This window comes from Pelodiscus sinensis, chromosome 23 (genome assembly GCF_049634645.1).
Source record: "Pelodiscus sinensis isolate JC-2024 chromosome 23, ASM4963464v1, whole genome shotgun sequence".
NCBI classification, from domain to species: Eukaryota; Metazoa; Chordata; order Testudines; family Trionychidae; genus Pelodiscus; species Pelodiscus sinensis.
In genome coordinates, this window is record NC_134733.1 from 15,890,643 (window position 1) to 15,897,515 (window position 6,873).

Genomic DNA, 6,873 nt, shown 5'->3' on the forward strand with positions numbered 1-6,873 from the left:
CCTGACCATGTGACCAGACCATCATTGCTGCCTGTGAGTGTTTATTGCCTCTATGCTGCAGGAATCAGCCTCTGCGAGGACACTAATGTTGGTCTGTCTGTCCTGCCACATGATGTCCAATATTCACCTCAGGTTCCTTTGGCGGAATTTCTCCTGATCTTTAATATGACATCTATAGGGAGTCCAGGCATCAGCTCCATACAGCAATGTTGGAATAAGTACGGCATTATAGACATCGATGTTGGTCTGTATCTTAATGGCACTGTCATCAAAGACTCGCCTCCGTAAACATCCATAAGTGACACTCACACTGGAGATTTGGTGGTGGATTTCATTGTCAAAATCAGCATTGCTGGACAGATAGCTTCTGAGACAGGGGAAGCTGTTGACATTCTCCAGCACTTGGTTGTCCGCAGTGATGGTTGGTTTGGATAACGGTATGGCAGTTTTTGGCTGAAAGAGAACCTTGATCTTTCGTGAACTGAGAGTCAGTCCCAACCTGCAGAAGGCTGAAGCGAAAATGTCAATGATTGCTTGGAGACCATCTTCCGAGGAGGCACTGACCTGGACATTGTCAGCGTACTGAAGTTCTACCATTGGCATTATTGTGGTCTTGGTCTTGGCTCTGAAGTGGCCCAGATTGAAGAGGCTACCATCCATCCTGTAGGTTGTTATGACTTTGCCTGGGAGGTCATCTGCAATAACCTGTAGCATGGCTGTCAAAATGATATTAAATAGCATAGGTGCTATCACACACCCTTGTTTGACCCCGGTCCTTACATCAACTGGTTCAGTTGTGAGTTGTGTTGCCGTTGTTGAGTATCACAGCCTGCGTGTTGTCATTTAAAAGTCTTATAATAGATGTATAGGAACTACCTATACTATAAACTTGAACATTTAAACAACCCAACATGCCAACACTATTCTACTACGTAGTTGAGTTTGTCTGTGTGTCTGTCAGTACATCTGTCTATTTGTTCAAGAACTTCTCCTAAATGGTAAGAGCTAGGACCACCAAACTTGGCATGCAGTTTCCTCTTATCGTAACTTAAAGCAAGGTCAGGGTTTGGTTGTGCTGGGAAAATGGGCTGTGACCGGAATGGGATTGCTTCTCATAAAACCAAACAGTAAAAAGACAAAATCACCGAAGCAAGTACAGTCTTCAAACCTAACACAATTGAGCGAATGTTGAAAGAGACTAAACCAAGATGATGAAGAAACATAGGACGAATCTGGAATAGGATTGCTTCTCAATAAACCTTACAGAAAAGGGATAAAACAGAGACATTTGGAGTAGTGCTCTGTGTTGGCACAGCTAAACCAATGCTTAGGGTTTGAAAACTAGAATACAGTGTTATTGGAAACCAAATTGACAACAGCCCTTTTTTGTTAAAACATGGCAAATCAGAGTTTATAGGAATGTAGAAAAATACATTTGATGGAATTCCTATTAAAAAAATTACTTGGACAAATTTTACCAATCCCTTTTTTAAAGAAATCTGAAATAAAAATTATCATCATAAAAATAACACTTTATTTTTGAAAAATACAATAATTTTAATTAAACATGTATATTTTCCTTTTATTTTCCAACTCCCCCCCCCAAAAAAACCCCCCACCCTTAATTGAGTTAAGGACCCAAGGAATGTTGGGTAAATCTGCTAGTAAGATATAAGTAGATGGGCTAATAACCTGCTTCCCCCCCTTGTATGCTAATCATAAAACACATGCAGCAGATTTTAAAATATCAAAATCTCTGCTGACAGTTGAATGAGCTAAGAGGGTTTTTAATGTAAACCAAGGTTGCTAACTCTTGTGATTTTATTGAGAGTCTCATGCTAGTTATTGTTTTCTCTTATGCCCTGAATTCCTGGAGTTCTGGGATTATGTGTGAATCTCCACTTTTTAGCCCTCTGGGTTTTGGGGCTATAGTGACTTGAATGTAAACAGAAACCAGACGACAATTTTTTTTAAATTGTTATTTTAAAATCTCATTATTTTTAAGCCAATCTAATGATTTTTGAATGTTTTGGGTTTGCCATGATGAATATTTCTTAGCTCTCCTGCACTTCATTGGGTGTATTTGCTAAATAACAAGGTTCCACAGCTAAGCGAGTCGGACTTATAACTTAGTCAGACTCTGCCCGCTGTTTTTCCAGAAGGGGAATTACTGTTTTACAGTCCTTTGGGGGAAATATGATGGGCAGGATTGAGGTTTGCATGGGCAGAACAGCGCAGAGTGACCCAAGCAAGGAATATAAGTAGGCTGGCTGAAGATCAGAACTGAGTGCACAGTCAGAAACGTCTGACGGGTTGCTGTGTTAGTCTGTAACTTTAAAAACAATGAGTAGTCCTGTAGCACCATAGGGCATGTCTACACGTCTAAAATTATTTCAAAATAACTAAATTCAAAATAACTCCCGAAATAACTAAATTGAAATAGCACGTCCCCACTACAGGGAAGCCTGAAAATGAGTCCGAGGCAAGCGTCATTATTATGGATGCATTACCTCAACTTATAGCCCCAGAAAGCACTGGGGGGTAATTACTTCAAATTACTCTGAAGAGTAGATATTTTGAAGTAGCAGCAGCGGAGTAGCCACATACCACTATTTTGAAATAGCTATTTTGGAATACGCATTATTCCCTGAGGAAAGCATGAGTACTGATTTTGAAATAACCAGCCCATTTATTTTGAAATAGGGGGCTTGGTAATGTGGATGCTCTGCTTATTATTTCAAAATAAGGGGGGGTATTTTGAAATAACTCCCTGGTGTAGACCAGGGCTTCTTAGAGACGAGCAAAGGTATAGGATCATGAGCTTTCATGGGTAAAACCCACTTCATCAGATGCGTTGGAGTGGAAATACAGAATCCAAGAGATATATAACAGCAATGTGTGTGTATATACAGGCAGTCCCCGGGTTATGTACAAGATAGGGACTGTAGGTTTGTTCTTAAGTTGAATTTGTATGTAAGTCGGAACTGGTACATATTGTAGGGGAAACTCTAGCCAAACATTTCTCCAGAGCTCAGTTTTATTCTCCCACACCTCACTTCCCTCAGTCCTTTATTCTCAAGATGAGGTGTCTGCTGAGAAAAGCCGCTCCGCGTCTCCCTGGTCTGCTGGCGGGGGGCGCTAGCTTCATATCTCCCTGGTCTGCTGGGGGGAGGCAGCTAGTGCGGGGTTGCCTCACCCCGTTTGTAAGTAGGGATCTGATGTAAGTCGGATCCATGTAACCCGGGGACTTCCTGTATATGTTTGTGTGTGTATATAGTCAGAAATGTGTAAGGGCCCTGGACTGAAACAGCAATAATATCACAGGTGTTGAATAAGGAAATTTAGCAGAGTGGTACATAGGAATTATGCAGACCACTTGCTTTGCCCGCACTATGGATTTTTTGGCAGGTTAAGTCCAAACAATTAAAGCTGACGGCTTTGTAAAGACACGGCTCCTCTCCTGTTGGGAGCGCTAATGAACCTCCGGCATGCCTGTCACCAGAGATCTGCCTTAACTCGTGAATCTGTGGTCTCTTGCATTGCTCTTTTGCATATATCAGCAACCAAGGTGTGAAATACGGGGCCTCATTTACACTGGAAAAAACGCCTTTAAAGGAGAAAAAAAGAGAGGGGAGGAAAACAACCCTAATCTTGCACTTTCCTGTTTGGCTCATGACATCTCCTGATATAATTTACCGCAGAAGGGAACAACTGCCAGGCCCACCCACAGGATGGACAAAGAGGGCAGTTGCCCTAGGGTCTGGTGATTTAACGGGTTCTGAGGCTCCTGGCTGCTACTGTGGCAGGTGGCGACCTGGGCCCTTCAAATCGCTGCTGACACACCGTGCTGCATGCTCCAGGCAGCGCAAAGGGCTAGGGTGGGGGGAAACATGCAGTGCTCAGGGCTGGCTCCTCTGGTCCCGCCCCTTCTGCCTGAGATCCTGCCTCTGCTGGGAGCATAGTGCACCCCCCCCATACACACCTTGCCTAGGACCCACGGAACCTGTTGGCACCCGTGGGATCGGCTATTAGATGGGAAAGAGACCTACTCCTCATAGAATGAAGTTTACCGGGATGGCGAAATAGCACGTCTGCTATATTTTGAAATAGTGGATGCATTCAAAAGTCACTGGGTAGCTATTTCGGAATACCTCTGGTATCCCGAAATAACTTTACTGTATAGACATACCCGTAAAGGCCTGACGGCCAGAGGTATACATTTCATTATTTAGATTATAAACTTTCTGGCTACATCTAGACTGGCAAGATTTAGCGAAAATAATCTAAACACAAGAGTTTTTGCGTCAGAGTATTTGAGTAAGAGAGCGTCTATACTGGCATGTGCCTTTGCGCAAAAGATTTGCTTTTGCGCAAAAGCATCCATGCCAGTGTAGACGCTCTCTTGCGCAAGGAAGCTCCGATGGCCATTTTAACCATCGGGCTTTCTTGCGCAAGAAATTGATATTACCTGTCTACATTGGCCTCTTGCACAAGAACATTTGCGCAAGAGGACTTATCCCTGAGCGGGAGCATCAGAGTATTTGCACAAGAAGCACTGATTTCATACAGTAGAACGTCAGTGTTCTTGTGCAAATACTCACGGCCAGTGTAGACAAACGGCAAGATTTTGCGCAAAAGCACCTGCTTTTGCGCTAAATCTTGCCAATGTAGACACAGCCTCTGTGTCTGAAGCCCTTCTAACTCAATGCTGAAATGCACGAAGCAAACAGGCCAAGCTGGATGAAAACAGTGAGTCTGCTTAAAAATGAAAAAGATTTCAGCTTTTCTTGAGTTTTTCTATCCCACCCATCCTTTTCTTTTCTGTCTCTCCCTTCTATCCCTTGCCTCCTGCCCCTAAGACTAAATGAGAAAAGGGACAAAAAAAAGTGGGGGGGGGGGGAAAGTAAAAAAGAAAAGGGGAAATAAACCAAAAATCCAGAACAATTTTGTCTGTCAGTTTTGAAAATCCCAACACAGAGTTTCTCTGCTTTTCATTTTTTTGTTTGTTTGTTTGGACAATTTTCATGTTTTCCACCATAAATTACAAACATATTAGTCAAGAATAAATCTCACAAGACTGTAAAGAAAGACCTGTGGCTACAATGTCTGGTGTCTGGAGAGAATTTGCCAGCATAATTATACCAACAACCTTCCTAGTAGAGCTGCAGCTGATACCAGCAGAAAGGTCTTTTGCTGGCCCACCTTTCTTCAGTTCCCCCAATAAAACAAGCTGTAGTGGCAAAAGAATTTTTTTGCAGGGGTATCAGTGTCTACACTAGGACTTTTAAAGCATAAGGAAGCAAACCCTCTGATACAAGCATGCAGGGGCAATATTAGAAAGGCAAAGGCATAAAACGATCTCAGACTAGCTACAGATGTTTTATATATTTCCTATATAAAAGGAAATAAGAAGATATTCTATAAATATATTAGAAGGAAGAGGAAGACCAAGAACAGGGTACGCCCACTGTTCAGTGAGGAGGGAGAAACAGTAACAGGAAATTTGGAAATGGCAGAGATGCTTAATGACTTCTTTGTTTCAGTCTTCATGAAGAAGTCTTATGAAGGAATGCCTAACATAGTGAATGCTAGTGGGAAGGGGGTAGGTTTAGAAGATAAAATAAAGAACAAGATAAAAATAAGTTAGATGTCTGCAAGTCACCACAGGTGATGATATGCACCCTAGAATAGTTGAGGAGCTGATAGTGAAGGTATCTGAGCCGTTAGCTATCATCTTTGAAAAATCATGGAAGACGGGAGAGATTCCGGAAGACTGAAAAAGGGCAAATATAGTGCCCATCTATAAAAAAGGAAATAAGAACAACCTAGGGAACTACAGACCAGTCAGTTTAACTTCTGTGACAGGAAAGATAATGGAGCAAGTAATTAAGGAATTCATCTGCAAACACCTGGAAGATGAAAGAGTTACTCACCTGTGTAGTAACGTCTGTTCTTCAAGATGTGTCCCCCCGTGGGTGCTCCACCAAAGGTGTTGTCTTTGTCTATTGTATGGGCCAAATTTCTTACATTTGAATGGGGGTATACATTCCGAGCGTCCTCAGGGTGTTGCGAGAGTCTTTGCCAGAATGGAAGACCTGGTCAATGTTTTGTGCAAACAGGGATTGCCGTTCGAAGGGTAAGACCTCCATTTTTGGTTGGAGGTCCTTCGGTACAGATGCCAGATGGAGACAAGAAGCACGGTGCATGACCACCAAAGTTGCTGTGGTCTGGGAAGCAGTATCTGCGATGTCCAGGGTGATTTGGAGTGCTGTACAGGCTGCTATGTAGCCCTCCTGCACCACGGCCTTCAGAATTTGTTTCTTACTCTCAGGCAAAAACTCTATGCGGGAGACAAGCTTTGAATAATTATCAAAGTCGTGATTGGCGAGTTGAGCTGCGTAATTTGTCATCCTGAGGGTAGCTGTGGCTAAAGAATAGATCTTCCTACCCAGCAGGTCTAATCTTTTCACCTCTTTGTCATGCACCGTGATTTTGCCTTGTGCCGTCTTTGATTTTTGCTGTGCCGCATCAATCACGATGCAGTCGGATTGGGGATGCATGAATATGAACTCTGTATCGTTGGCAGCCACAAAGTACTTTTTATGTTTCCCTTTGCTCGTGGGTGGCACGGAAGCTGGTGTTTGCCAGATAGTCTTGGCAATTTCAAGGATAGCTTCATCAAAGGGGAGCACCAACTTTGATTTTTGGGACGGCTGTAGATTTTTTAAGAGAGGGTGTTGTTTTTGTGGAATGTCAGTCGTGTGTAGGTCCTGAGACTGGGCTACCCTTTTAAATAGCTCCTGAAACTGTTTGTAATCGTCAACAGGAGAAGAGACACCCTGAAAGACCGCGTCATCCAGTGACGAGGACGAT